The sequence below is a fragment of the Coffea arabica genome, chromosome 2e (genome assembly GCF_036785885.1).
Source record: "Coffea arabica cultivar ET-39 chromosome 2e, Coffea Arabica ET-39 HiFi, whole genome shotgun sequence".
Classification (NCBI taxonomy): Eukaryota; Viridiplantae; Streptophyta; class Magnoliopsida; order Gentianales; family Rubiaceae; genus Coffea; species Coffea arabica.
Window position 1 is genome coordinate 26,889,191 of NC_092313.1, and position 16,701 is coordinate 26,905,891.

The following is a 16,701-nucleotide window of genomic DNA, read 5'->3' on the forward strand; positions in this document are numbered from 1 at the left end:
AACTGAATTCAATTGCCTGATCTTTTGTTTGTTCAATTCTACAATTTCTTTCAAATTATAAGAAATTATTAGGCAAAGAAGTTAATGGTCTTGGTTTATAAGTTTTGAGGCTCTATGCCTCATTTGTTGCCCATATTTGAGGTGTTATCACTTTAGGTAATCTAATTTTAGATTGGATCTCTATTGATTTTACTGAAATAGTTGAGAAAAATTTCCATTCTTGGTATGATGGTATTTATGGTATTTAAAGAAGGACGGAGCTCTTCTTCATAACCCTAATTCCAGAAATCATTACCTAAATTAATCATTCCAAAAATGGCTTCTGCCCCGCTATTGTCAAGGGTTCTCCGGGTGTATCGTGCCGCCAAGAAAGCTGCCACAAAAGCTGGTAAGACCTATCTCGCCGCCGTGAAGGAAGTTGACAAGAAATACTGATGTCTGCTGAATTTTTCGAAGATCGTGATTAGATCAAAAGCGGATTTGGAGGTTGTTATCAAGGTGAAGCGGGCCAATCCGAATTGGGAGGTGAAAGTTAAAGTTCCAACGAAATACAAGGCCAATGGCTAAGATAAGCAGTCGGAACAATGCCTCCGGGCAATCGCTCGTGAGGCTGAAATAGAGTTTGTGTCTAGAAAAGTTAGGGGAGGGTGAGGTTTTAGGAGAATATTAAGGAAATGGGGTTAGGGTATGGGGTAGTAGGGGGTATGGGGTAGGAAGCATCTTCTTGATGCATTTGACGATGATTTCATATTAATACTTTCTGTCGTGTAAAAATGCTATCATTATCAAATGCTTTCCTTTAAAAAAAAAAGATGGTATTTAAAGAAAATATTATAAATTTTCATGTTTGGTATTCTTACATATATGCTTGTTATACTTTATATCAATCAATTTAGTTAAAAATGTTCATTAACAAGTTGTCTTTACATCATTTTTCCTTTCTCAAGTTCATTAATCATGCTCTTATTTGTATGTTGAGATTATTATTAAATTCAATAAAGAAATCACCTGCAACCAGTAGGAAGTCATTTCTCAAGATTGAAGTATTAGCCCTACCATACTAATCGTATATAGAAAAATACAATCATCCTTTCCAGATAAGAAAATAATGTTATACTAAAAATGAGGAAAAAGAAAGACTATTAGAGCAATAAGTTTGATTTTTGACCAAATCATCTAAATTTGATATACAAACCAACAAATCCCCGTTCCATGAAGTTTAGAGAAAAACCAAGTTAATTCACTTAGTATCAGTTCAACTATATATCACATGCCATGGTAGAAGGGATTTATTTTAAACAAAAAAAAAAGAGAAAAAACCAATCTTTTAGAAATCATTTTATATACTCTTAAAATATTAAAAATAGCCTTTGTCTCTCAAACATTTTACAAAGTGAAAGAGAATCACTTTGAAGTATACAACTTTTATGTCTATGATTTTATCAAATCTTTTAAATTACAGCTCCTGGTTCTGCTATTAGTTATCATAATTGAAAGTAAAAGTTATGTATGGAGTATACTATTCTTATGTATACTATTCTAATTGATTTTTCTGATAAATATAGAAAGAGGGGACTTCCTAAATTTGGTAAATAATCCTCTCTAAATGTCAATTGGATTTGAACTTTGTTGATTACTCTATATATTTAGGACACTTTATGCTTATTGAGTGAATTTATGCACTAATGATTAGGTTACAAGTTATTTAGATTTCAAAATATTTATTTATGCTATTTGTTTCTTGGTAAATTCTCAGTTTTAATTTTTTTAAAATTTTTTTTAGCGATAGAATGAAGAAAAAAAAGCATGGGGATGGTGAGAATGACAATCTAAGTTACATTTAGAGTCAAATGCTTATTTTCATATTAAAAAGAAAAATCTGAAAAAGCAATCTTTATGGCAATTAGCATAATTTATAAGTGAAAAGTTAAAAATGCTAAATGATTTGGTTGTCTCAAAACTAAAAAAGATGCAGTCACAAGAAGATGGATTAGTTTAGACATTTGATTTTCTAATAGCAAAGATACTTAAAGTTGCCATTTGAAAATATGGCGTAGATATGTTAAACTCCATAAAGTTGGTTACAGATGATGCAATATCTTAACAAGGTATAAGGTCAACCTCTCATTATTTCAACTTTCTACCTTAAATATGTTTCATACATAAAAGCAAGAAAAAACATCTTCACAAATGGAAGGTTAGTATTTTCTACATTCATCAATAGGAAAAAAAACTATGAAATTGTTTAGAAAATTTTGTTTAATTGACATATATTTGCATATTCATATTGTTTCTCCTATTATAGAAAAATTCCTTTCTTTCAAAGTTGAAACATTTATCGACTACATGGCCTTACATTTCTATCTTGGGTAGGATTTGCAAATTTTAGTTGTGATTGCTATACAAAAAAATGAGAATATTTTTTGTGATTTTCTTTTTGAACTTGTTAGTTCATTTTGCTAATTTGCTAGATTATTTCAACTTTCTACCTTAAATATGTTTCATACACAAAAGCAAGAAAAAACATCTTCACAAATGGAAGGTTAGTAGTTTCTACATTCATCAATAGAAAAAAAAACTATGAAATTGTTTAGAAAATTTTGTTTAATTGACATATATAGTTGCAAATTTCTCCTATTATAGAAAAATTCCTCTCTTTCAAAGTTGAAACATTTGTCGACTACATGGTCGTACTTTTCTGTATTGGGTAGGATTTGCAAATTTTAGTTGTGATTGCTATACAAAAAAATTAGAATTTTTTTTGTGATTTTCTTTTGAACTTGTTAGTTAATTTTGCTAATTTGCTAGATTATTTCAACTTGTATCTATATATGAATTTGGATTAGGCCTGTAAAGTAGACCAAAGTGTTAATTCAGATCTTGAAAGTGGATTAGTCATCTAGATAGAAAACTTTGCTCTAGATGAGCCTTTCCATCAACTCATTTTTGGTCAGTTACTTTAACCAATTTTTAGTGGTGATGTGAAAGCCTACTAATTATTTTGGCAGCTTTTGAAAGCAATTAATTTCCTACCTCAATCTCCTCACTTTTGCAATCCCAAGTGCCCCCATCTTGTACCCGATGAATTCTTAATTAGAAAGTACTCCTCTTCATCGTTCATATACCCGTGACCAACTATCAGCACATCATGCTTGCTGATCTTCTCCATTTTTTCTTGGGTAAATTTCCTTTTGACCCCCTAAACTATACCCTGTTTCCCACTTCAATCCCTAAACTTCTAAATGGGACACTTAAGTTCCCAAACTACTGAATCCGTCCCAATTAAGTATAACCGTTGACGGACTCGACAGAATCATCAGGGTTTTCGAGCGTGCAAAACAAGCACCGTTAGTGAGACTAGATACGTCATGAAAACTGAAATAGCAAGGACATAATTGTAATTTCGCTCGTTAGGTATAAGGGGAAAAGAAAATAGAGGGAAACAGCTTTGTTTCCATCGTCTTCATCGTGGATTTGAACAGAGACAGAGAGAGAAAGAGAGAGAGAGAGAGAGAGAGAGAGAAAGGGTATGAACGAAGTTAGCAGATTTCTACTAATCTATACCCTTGACATTCTTGTGACCGTGAGTTAGAGATGACTGGCATTGTAAAATGGGAAAGTCAAGATCGACATTGAAGAGGGCTAATGGAGAAATGAGGTCGCCAGTGAAAAACAAGAAGAGAAAGGCCGTTCCCGGTAAGAGAAATGATATTAAAATGTCATTGTTTGCTTGTTGGATAATAGCGTATATAGTAGTTGGGTTATTGTGCTGTGTTGTCGGTTAGGTTTTGTAGTGATATTATGTAATGTAAAAAGGGCCAGATTGACCTCTGTATGTTATACCCTGTTTGTGAACAATTATGGTAGACAAAATTGTTTAATGTCGAATGTATGGGCAATTTGATGATTTGGGGTATTTTTTAAGGAGGTATTTTTTAAGGCAATGTTTATGCTGTCCAAACCGTAATGTTCCCTGTATTTCAGACATTGTGGTCCCCGATCCACTGTAAAAGGTGTAAAAAAATTAATTATTGAATTAAAATTTTATTTCTTTGAATCAGGAAATGGTGATAGTGGAATTTGGCCTGAAACTTTCTCCTTAAAGATACACCATCAAGGGACCTTTACAGACTCTCCTAACAAACAGTATATAGGGGGATGGGTTGATTTTATAGATAGATGCAACCCAAAAATGTGGTCATTAGTAGCTCTAGACAAATGTGGAGTCCGTCTTGGGTATGATGTAGAAGATCGTTTTGGGTGGTATTATCTACTACCAGGGATGACATTGGATACAGGCTTGGTCTTTTGTATGTGTGATAGGGATTGTGAGATGATGGTGAACACATTACCACCACATAGGGTTGCGGAAGTGTTTCTTAGAGTTTTGTCACAAGGTTGTCCACAGGCTACAGCACCCTGTAGTCAAGCTAAGGGAGATAAAGCCGAAATGGATAGAGACAGTGATGTTATAATCAAAGACAAGGGTATAGACACTGATGAAGTGGAACAAGATGGTAGAGAAAATGTTGACATTGAACCAGCAAATTTAGACACTACAAAAGTGTGCACTAGCAACTGGACACCGAGAGTACCGAATCTGTTTTCTAAAGGTTTAGACAGTAGTACTAGGCCAGAAGTAGAACCAGAAACTGCAGACAAGCAAGCAAAAAGTCTTGATGTTGAACCAGAAAGTATTGAAGTAGCACCAGAAACTGCAGACAAGCACGCAAAAGGTGCTGATGTTGAACCAGAAAGTGAGGAATTTTATAGTGTTGCTGCTGAAAATGAAGCAGAATATGAAGACGTGAATAGCAAAGCGACTGAAACTGAAAATTTGGTAGAAAAGAAAGCTGATAATAGGAGTGATGCTGCAAAGGAACAAAAAGATGTTGAAAGCCGTGATGAAGCTTCAAATGCACAAATCAGAGAAGAAGATGACCAAAGTAAAAACTGTAATGAAAATGCACAAAACACAGCCAGCAATGAAGGTGGTGTAGGGGAAACAGAATGTGATGCTGCCAGACAAGAAGAGGAAGAAAATGGAGTCAGTGTTGATGAGAAGATGACAGATTCAGACTATGAGAATCAAGGGGGAGACAATGACATATTAGATGAAGCCATCAAAATTGGTCAAACATTTGGAGGAGACCTAGGTGCACATTCAGCTGGCCCTTCGCATTGCAATAAACTTGGTCTTTCTCATTGCAGTGAGCAAAGAAAGAAGAAGGCAGGAAGGAAGAGAGACCCACCCATTGAAATTAACTGTTGTGATGATCCGGATATGATTAACATTGATGACATTGAATCAGAATATGACTCGGATGGTTCATTTGAATTGAAAAATCAAAGTGAATCCGATGAAGATGGGAATAGTAAGACAAGGAGGCCTAGATTTTCAGTTTTTAATGAGCAAACAGACATGAAGAAATCAAAGTTTGAAGTTGGTCAGAAGTTCACATCAGTCATTATATTCAGGTTGACTGTAAGAATCCAAGCAATTATGGATGGGAGAGATGTGTATTTCAAGGAAAATGATACACGGAGGGTGAGAGTGAAATGCAGAAGTTGTGACTGGCAGCTATTTGGGTCTAAAATGCAAGATGAAAATACCTTTCAGATAAAAACACTTAGTGATGAGCACACTTGTGGAAGAGTGTTCCACAATAAAAACATGACATCTAGGTTGGCTAGCAAACTATTTGTTGATGAGGTAAGGAAAACGTCATCTATGACAGTGCATGAGTTGATAACCAAAGTAACTGAGGAGTTAAATGTTGATTTCAGCCTTAAGCAAGGGTATAGAACACTTAAAAAAGTTAGAGACACTATTCAGGGGTTCCATTACAAACAGTACACCATGTTAGAATCATTTTGTGGTGAATTGAGGAGGGCAAATCCGGGATCTACTGTATTTGTTGAAATTGATGTAGATAAAGATGGTGTTTCTAGGTTTAGAAGGCTGTATATGTGCTTAGAACCAATAAAGAAAGGTTTTTTAGCTGGTTGTAGAAAGTGGATTGGGTTAGATGGTTGCTTCCTAAAAGGTCCATTTGGTGGGCAGCTTTTGTCAGCAGTTGGAATGGACGGTGATAACAAAATGTTTCCCTTGGCAATGTCAGTTGTTGAAGTAGAGAATTATGATAACTGGAGTTGGTTTTTAGGATTGCTTGTACAAGATTTAAAAATTGAAGACTCTAGTTGCTGGTGCATTATGACTGACAAACAGAAGGTAGTATTTATTAATTTGTTATCCATTAACTATTTATGTTATACTATTGCTATTAATGTGGCATATGTGATTGTTGTGCTGTGTTGCACAGGGTCTACTTCAGGCTGTTAGGGACAAACTTCCACAAGCTGAGCATAGGTATTGTGTCCAACATCTTTACACTAATTTCAAGCAAATGCATAGAGGTCTTGCTCTTAAAGATAGGCTTTGGAGATGTGCAAGGGCTTCATATATGACTCAGTTCAAAGCAGAAATGGAGATGATGAAGCAAGAATCAAAAGATGCATATGCATGGTTGGATGAAAAGGACCCCAATACTTGGTCAAGGGCTCATTTCAAGACTGGATTGGATTGTGATATACTGGTTAATAATATGTATGAATCTTTTAATTCAATTATTTTAAAGGCACAATCACTGCCTATCATAGGCATGTTGCAAACTATTTACTTATATTTGTTGAAGAGAATGGAGAAGAATAGAGAGACAATGTCCAAACATGAAGGTTAAGCTATTTGCTTACTGTTTTTTATCAGCATTTCTTTCTAGTTACCCTATGTTCAATATCTAATTTGCCCTTTTATTTGTCAGGTCTCTTATGTCCAGCAATTTTTGACATTCTTGAGAAGGCCAAGAAAGAGCAATGCATGTGCATCTGCTATTACGCTGGCACAATGAAGTATCAAATATACTGTCCTTTTGATGACTAGTTTGTCGTTGATTTGGGGAGCAAGACCTGCACTTGTAGAAAATGGCAACTGAGGGGAATCCCATGTGGCCATGCAGTGGCTGCTATTTATAGGAGACGTGACAAGCCAGAAAAAAATGTGGCACCCATCTACTGGAAGAGTACATACATGAAGAGTTATGAACCTGTGTTGAATCCAATCAATGGACCTAATCTGTGGGCCCTAGTAGATTTACCACCAATGAAGCCTCCAAAATATGGAAAATCACCTGGAAGGCCAAAAAAGGTGAGGAAAAAGGGACCAGATGAAGATAGGAACAGGCAATCATGTGTGAATCCATCTAAACCTCACAAAGTTAGCAAGGTTGGCACTAAGATGAGCTGTAGTCTGTGCAAGAAATATGGCCATAATAGGAGGAGCTGTCCTGAAAAAAATCAACAAACTGCTCCAGTAGAAAAGGGAGGAGATGGGCATATAGATAAGGAAACTAGTGGGACCAGCACACAACAAATAGATGCCATCAGAAATAAAACAAGGCATACCAGTACTGGTCCAACTACTTCTAATATCACTCACTTAAGTACACAAGAGAGCTGCACGGCTGCTCCTCAAAGTCTGGCTCAACAGAAAATTGGTGGAGAACAACCAGTCAAGGGCACAAGAAAATGCTCATTTTGCAGGAAACTTGGCCATTCAAAGAAAGGTTGCAAGCTGAGGCAATGGACCTTTAGAAACTCACTGGACATGACTGGAGAACTTGGACTCAACAGAGCTGCAACTAATTCTCTGATTAACCCATATGAGACAGCTTCAAACAATATTGAATCTGGACATGTAAGTGCTTTGAAATTTCAATTTTTATGCTGTGTGAGATGCGAAAATGTTCACTCTCCTATTAACTACTTCTTATCTCGTGACATGTAGTTGAACTCCAATACTGGTGACAAATTTTATTCACACAGTCCAAGGATAACAATGAAACCAGCAGACTCATACATTGATGATAGGCAGACAGAAGAGCTTGGTTCAACTAGCCGTGTCACCGGACGACTTCAACCAACCCCCTTCATTTGGAGGGGAAACATGTGTGTAAATCTGTCTACATTGTAGGCAGCAGCAAGTCACGTGAATCATTCAACTACCATTGCCAATGTGCAGCTCCATAGGAATGCAAATGAAGCTGCAAAGTTAGGAAATTTAAATCAGCCTCCAAAATAGTTGTGTTTTGTAAATGGCAATGTGCAGCTCTATGTTTAGCTGGGTTTTGTGAATTTCTGTTGCTTTGTAGGGAGCTGATGTTTTGTAAATGGCAAATGATATTGTTAATGCTAAGAAATTTCAGCTGTTGTTTTGTAAATTTGTGAAACTTCTGGTCTTTTGGTGTAAGGCTAAACATGCCTTCTTCTTAAATGATCAAATTCAGTCCATTTTCAATTGCATTTATTGTGTCAAACAGTTGATGGTGTTACAAATGTTTGCATGTGTATCATTCACTGACAAAAGTAGTTCAATAAGTTGGGACACTTTAGTCCCTCAATTACATAAAACGGATGATTTATAAACAATACTTCATTACATAGGGACACTTAGGTCCCTAAAGTTCAAACAAAAGAGCATGTCAGCCCCTACTGCTTCTTCAAGCATAGCTACATTACACCAGAAACCGCAGCTTATACATTACACCAGAGAGACAAAATTACATCTTTTCCATCCCAATTACATAGCATCATTTTCCCTCTACTACAACGTTGCTTCTTTTCTCACATAGATGAACATTTTCTTGTCAAACTCCAATGATGACCTTTATGGCCCACAGTTGAACAAAAGGATCCATACAACAGCAACAACCCAGTGAACAAACAAGTACATCTTCAGCCTTCTTCGTTTTGCTTCCTGCAGCTTTGAGTTCTCTTGCAACCTCTCAATCTCAGCCTCCAATTTGTTTTTTGTTCTTATCAGTCCAGGGATTATATCCTTCGACCTTTGACCCAATCCCAGGATCCACCCAATCCCAATACCTGCATCCCTCCGATTCCTGCATTAACAACACCATTGAGAGAGTAAATACAAGTTTACTTAGGTGCATTGCATACAAATCAAAACCATAGGCGAAGAAATGCAAACAGATATAATGGGAAATGGAATCACCCTGTAATTTGGACATCGACAAAACCTTCTTCTTGGGTTTAAATCAGTCCATGATGTCATCATCAATGCTTGTTTTCCACAGTTGCATGTGTCCCTAACCATCTCTCCTTTGTCTTCTTTCTTTTCCTCAGATTTTCGCCAGCTCTCAACTAAGAAGTTCTTACCCCTCATTTCGGTAAGTAGGGCACAATCGGTCCCTTTTATGAATTGGATCGGGTCAATTATTTGACCCGATTGTGCTTGATAAAAGGAGGGAAACTTTCCCTCCTTTGTGCTAAATACGGTTATTTCTTTTTATATCTTTTCTCTGAATTTCCATCCCTACCCTTGGTCAGTGGCGCTTGTTTTGCACGCTCGGAAAACCCTGATGATTCTATCGAGTCCGTCAACGGTTATACTTAATTGGGACGGATTCAGTAGTTTGGGGACTTAAGTGTCCCATTTAAAAGTTTAGGAATTGAAGTGGAAAACAGAGTATAGTTTAGGGGGTCAAAAGGGAATTTACCCTTTTTTCTTCACTAGTCGAACCATGATATACTTCCTTTTACAAAACGAGAAAAAGAAACAATTAGAAGTATGCACATAACATCCACAAATCTATGTAATCAAAACCATATGAGATTGTCACATGATCCCTGAGCTTCTTAAAAGATTTATGCGCTCACAATAAGGGTGGACAAAATTACCCGCTAATTCGAAAATCCGTCATATCTGATTTGATCATCTGAAAATTAGGATATCCAATCTGTATTATTTGATTGGCTCAAAAGAGGGTCGGGTACCCATTTAGACGCGGGGTGGGTTAGGATCACATAATTAAAAACCTGCGAGTACTCGACTCGTCCTGCATTTATATTTTTTATTTTTTACTTTTATGCACATACTATAAAATAATATTTTTAGAGCTAAATAAACAATTCCATTGAACAAATTGCATTACAAATATGAGAGACTATAATTTATTTACAAAATTTATTTGTAGAGGTTATGATCTTATGTTTTATAGAAAAGAGTTTAATTAATGTAGAACATAAATTTAAAAAATGTGCTACTTATTTCAAACTTTTATTAATTTTAAATTCTTTTAATTTTTTTTTTACTTTTTCTTATATTCTCTTCACATGCTTGTTTCTTGGTGGGAGACTTTTTTGAAAAAAAAAATTTGTATTAAATCTTAGATGAATGTGTAAAATATAAAATTAAATTAGTATAAATTATTTTTTAAAAATATTAAATGATAAGTGGCATAGGACGGGTACCTGTTGATCTGACCCTATCATATAGAATACCCGCTAATATGCGGAGTGTATAAGGGTTAGAAAATAGCTGACTCGTAAAGTATGCATCGGGTCATTCAAATGGTGCATAGGGTGGGTATCCGACCCGTGCCCATCCCTAGCTCACAATACGCCAACCAATGGCTACAAGTTCAACATGTCAAGGATATGATGGGCAGGTGTAAAATCTTAGGATTTACATTTAACAAAGTCGCCAATAAAAATTTGTTTGCCTCTGTTTCAAATAATGGACAAAAGGTTTTACAATAAAATATATACAGTAAGTATCTAAATCACTTAACTCGTTAAAAAAATAATCTGAGCAAAGGCAACCTTAGGAAGCTTAGGTGGTTCCTCCTTGTTCTTCCTTCATACACACTATGTTCCTTGAGTATTTGAAGTGCATTGCTAGGAGTACTTGGTGAACAACCAGATTTGTCGACATAAAACGATAGAGAATGCTCATACCGCTAGTGGAGAAAATCCACATATTCCTGCTTAGATAGGAAAAAGGGATCTCCACCCTTAATTACATGCAAAGCTACTGCAGCATCAGTAGATGCCAAAGTAACACTCCTCTCTAATAAATGGACAAATTGTGTTGCATTCATCTTTAATAAATAATGTTGAACATGATAGTAGTTACAAAAATAAAAGATTTTTTACTTTTTATTTACCAAAAGAAAGAAGAATAAATTTTATTTACAAAATCTAAATTTAGAAAGTGCTTCTAACATGAATCAAAACACAATAAATTTGTACTACAAGTCTTTTAAAAATTACCACAAGTCTTTTTATTTTTTGGATACAAGTAAATTAAGCCTTAATAGCACTTTTTAATATGTATATAGAAATATTGAGTAAAAAAACTTTAATACAAAATATAATAGGAAATGGAGTATCAAGGTAGGCAAAGAGTTTTATGTTGGGAATTTATTTATTTAAATTACAATAAAGATTAAATTTAATTAATTTTATCAATCATATTCTTGTAATAGTATTAAACTAAAATTAATGAATATTATATTCATCAATACCAATCATAATAATAATTACAAAGGTGAAACATCCCTTTGAGTTACGGTAATTAAGCCAAAATTTTTTTTTTTATAAAATATCATTTTCAAGGAGTACTTCAAAGATGAATATATATATATATATATATATCAAATTTCAATTCGACAGTTGTATAATAAATAATCTTAATGTCTTACAATTTTTAACCATATAAACTCTAAATCATAAAGCGTGTCATCAGTGAGAAATACAAATAAATTTCACCAAATCAAAATACTTCTTTTCAGGTTAAGCTATTTAAATTTGAACAATGGAATTTTAATATATTTAGATACTATTATAGTTACAATAGCACTAAAGATCATTTTACAATCCACCATTACCAAAAAAAATGATAATAATTAGAAAATCTCACTAAAACTAATAAAAAATTCATAGAACAACTTAAACGGGAGCAACAAATTATTCAAAAAGTTAAAAATTTAAACTCAAATGGCATAAAAAAGAACTTTCAAGTCATCTAAATTTAACCAAAAGACAAATATTGATATTGTTACAAAATAAAAGTGCTATTGGAATAAAGAATAATTTATTTTTTGTACATTTGTATTGGTTAAGGCAAACCAAGTTCACATTTTTTTTGTCTCAATTATATTTATCCCTTCAAAATAATTGATTTTCTAAAAATTTTAAAGGAAAAAAATCTAAAAGCATCATGTTCACGTGCTTTGCATATGCTTCATTAGTAGTTGAACAAAAAGGAAGAACATTTAGATACAAAAAACCTTAGACTTGAACTTGAAATTCACATACTACATTTGCATTGATTCCAAATAGGGAGAACAGCTTTTGGTTTCTTTTTTAACCAGGACAAAGGTACCTGTAAGCAAAAATATCATAAACATTAAATTCAACTAGTCATTTTTTTCTTATTTAAAAAGGAAAAAATGAAACCCATTGCAATCACCTGATTAAAAAACTCATCTTATTCCAAGTCCCTAGCCATCTGTTCCAAAATAAAGCAAATATAAATAAAACCAAAAATTAAGTAAATGAATCAGCAATAAAATAACAAATATAAAGCAAATATAAATAAACCAACAACTAAATAAACGAATCAGTTAGAAACAGAATCATGGCCTTTTATGATGATGAAAATGTTAGAATTACTGACTACACCGTAGTCAAAGAATGTTGGAAAAAATACAGGAGAATATGGCTAAAAATTACTAAGCAAATGATACAAAAAGATTTCAAATCGTGACTCAAGATCACTTTCCTTTAACCTTTATTTGTGTAGAATTTTGTATGCAAAAATTTTGGACAAATATCCTTTAGAATAGTTTGAAAGATGTTTATCTTAACTATTGCACAAAGTTAGACAAACCTACTTGAACTATAGTGTATTTTTCGCAAAAAATTCTAGTAGTAGGAAAATAATCTTCTACAACAAACCATCCCTACTAGACGTTTATAGAGTTCAGATTAAAAATGATCAAGAGTTGCAATCTTTCACCACTGATTTATGTATTTGTGTTTGTCAAAAGATTTCTCAACATCAATACAAGTGTTCAGATAATTTTTTGATGTTTAAACACCATCTAGATGGTAATTAACTGTCAAGAACATGAAGAGGTGCCAAGTAGACTTGAACAACTTCTGAACATTGCAAGAATCAAACAGTGACGAGTCTTATGTCGATCCTAAGACAGGCTCCCATATTGCAATTGATCAAATTTTAAAAATATCCAACAATCCCCCGTCATTTTCAAAATTTAGAAAATACACTTCCAAATGTCACAGAATAATTTGACATTCATATACATAAATAATGGTGTCTTTCGATTGAATCACTATTTTAGTGAAGGTTTTTTGAAACTAATCAATACAAAATAGTAGACCAACTTTGAACCACTTGTACATAGATTAGTCTCATAAACGCATCACACATAGATCAATCCATAACCATATGTTCTTTGATAATACATTTTATAACCTTATATCACTATCCTTTCATGAATGTTTCAAAGAAAAATCCTTAACTTTGTAGTTCGCCAAACTTACATTCATATAGGTAACATTTTAATGCTCTCGCCATTAATGGCACTTTCAAGATTCATTAAGAGTCAATGAGTCAATCTAACTGTAATCAGGTAAGAATAAAATGCATTATTTTGCCTTGGGATGAAGAATGATATAGTACACCAACCATTAGAATGATGTAAATTCACTCGTTGAATTCAACACTAGATGTTGTATCTAGTGTTGAATTGAGATTTCGCCATTAATGGTCATTAGGTTTGGACTTTAAACCCATCACTTTTGATGTTTTTAATACAAAATCTTTTGATAATTCTTTCGTTAAAGGATCACTCAAGTTTTGACTAGAGTTCACAAAGTCAATGGATATGACTCCATTGGTGATCAAATCTTCCACATAACTATGTTTCAAACCAATATGTCTTAATTTGTCATTATACACTTGATTATATGCCTTAAAAAGTGTAGTTACACTATCGCAATGTACTGAGATAAGCGACAATGATTTTGGTCACAATGGTATATCATAAAATAAATTTCGTAATCATTCAACTTCTTTACAAGTTGAAACAAGTGCTATAAACTCAACTACTATTGTTGAATCAGTGGCACGTGTTTGTTTCTTAGAACCCCAAGAAACCGCGCCACCACCTAACATAAAGATCCAACTATTCGTTGATGGGTGATCATCTTTATTAGTGATCCAACTAGTATCTGAAAATCTTTCTAAAATTGAAGGATAACTGGTATAATATATACCATAGTTCTTGATGGCTTTCAAGTACTTCAAAATTCTGATTGCACCTTACCAATGTAACCTATTAGGATTACTTGTATATCTACTTAATATATCAATAGCATATACAATATCCGGTCTAGTATATGTCATTTCATATATTAAGCATCCTATAACTTTGACATATTCTAATTAAGAAATTGGATTCCCTTCATTTTTTACATAGCTAATTTTGTGATCCAATGGCATTGAAACTGGTGTTGGATTCTTAATCCAACATTGGACTTATATGTGAATAATTATGTATTGCAAACTGTCAATTAAGGTTAAACCCAATTAAAGTGATCAAATATAGTTTGGGTTTAATGTATCTAATAGGATGTGGATCTTTAATGTGTAGAGACTTTAGGGCTCCTATTTCTATAATGGGCTGAAATAGGGCTCCAAAAGGTAACAAAATGTTACCTATAAATAGGGTTATGATCCCCAGGTCACAGGTATCATTTTAGTTGTCGTATTTCCTAATACCACAAAATAGCTCTTCCCTGATATCCCATCGTCAGGAAAGATACCAGAGAGAAACTAAAGGCTTCTCTCAAAGGATCGGTGAATACCTGTTGACCTGGAAGGCCATCCCAAAATCTCTAGAGATTCAAGCGTCAAATTTATTAATATGGATTCAGGTACGCTTCCGCTATTTTATAGTTAATTTATTTCTTAATAATCGCCATATAGATTTTGTGGTTCAAAGGTGATGGTTTTCACCAATGGTTAAATTTAGATAACCACCCTAATAAGTGGTATCAGAACCTATATGGTTGATTGTTAGGAAATAATTTGTGGTCTTTGATAGTTTTATCTTAAAGATTGTAAATTATGAATGGTGTCCTACTCCTGTTTCTGTTGTAAAGAATCGGTCAGAGAAAAAAAAAAAAAAAAAGGGGTTTTGCTTGTTCCGAAAAAATTGGCCAATTGTTGTGATTCTTAAGTTTATTTGTATCCAGTAGGTTTGTTTGATATAATGGCCGATTGACCTTTACATCTGGAGTATTTGACTTAGCATACTATGACTACTTGGCACATATTTCGGGATCTTAATTAATTGTGTAGTAGTTACCCTTTTCTTATCTCAAATAGAAAGCCGAAACAGAAAGCAAAAACATGCAAGACCATGACTTTCTAGTGGGTCATTGTCTTGCTATGCTAAAAGCCGAAAGCCAGAATAGTTTCTTTTGCTGTGACTTTTCATTACGTCTTTGGTTATTTGTTGTGATGTTTAGTTGACCGATTCATTGTCTATGAATCCAAATTGATATTCAATATGATCCCTTGTAGCTCAATTGTTTATAATTGGATTCTTTGGCTGGTTTCCTTGCTCATCGATATTTATATTTATGTTAAAGAAATTAGGGTTTCTTTAATTTAAGTGAACCCTAATAAAGTTAGATAAGATATTTAAGCCCTATTAAAGTTCATATATTTGGCCCATTAAATATATAGTTTTATAAAGTGCTTATGGACTTCAAGAATAAATTGGGCTTGAATAATAAATTGGGTCAAATTATGGATATGAACCTTGGATCCAATAAGTTTTGATCCAATTGATTGGTTTGATCAAAGTTGACCAAAGTTGACTTTGATCAAAATTTTTTATTTAATTTGGATAATTTTAAATTTGAATATTGGTATGATTATATATATTTTGGAATAAATTAATTGAAATAATATGCCACCAAAGTGACCTCTATTATAGAAATTAATTTATTTTAAAATATAACTAGTTGGGTACTAGTAATTTTATGAATATTGATTGGCCCAAAGGAAGGTCAATATTTAATGAAGTTACATGTGCACTTGTGGTAATAAATACATGATAATTATTTGAATTTTACATGTGATTTATAAATTGGCCCAAAGAAAAATTTATTTTTGACATGTTATTATTATCAGTATTTATTACTGCACCAAGATATCACTTAGAAATTAATATTTTTGTCCAAAGATAAAATATTAATGGAATATCGATATCTTGAGATGGGGTTACCTTTATTTAAATTTATTATTATTTTGGTTTATGTGAGTTTGTTTTAATTATTTTATGTTTTCTGTTCAGTTGTGAATGATCTTACAAATATTACTTCCAACATCAATAATATTCCTATGTTGAATGGCACAAACTTCAAGTCCTGGAAAGAAAATCTCTTGATAGTATTTGGAATAATGGATCTCGACCTTGCGTTAAGGATTGATTCTCCCCCACCTCTTACAGATCAGAGTACCTCTGATGAAAAGAGAAATAATGAAAGGTGGGAGAGATCAAATCGCTTGTGTCTGATGATCATTAAAAAGGCCGTTCCAAAAGCATTCAGGGAAACAATGTCAGAAACGACTGTAGCCGCTAAAGAGTTCTTTCAAGACATTGAAAAAAGGTTTGTCAAGAATGAAAAGGCTGAAATTAGTACGCTCTTGACACGCCTAATTTCAATGAAATATAGTGGTAAAGGCAATATCAGAGAGTATATCATGAAAATGTCTCATCTTATTTCGAAATTAAATGCACTTAA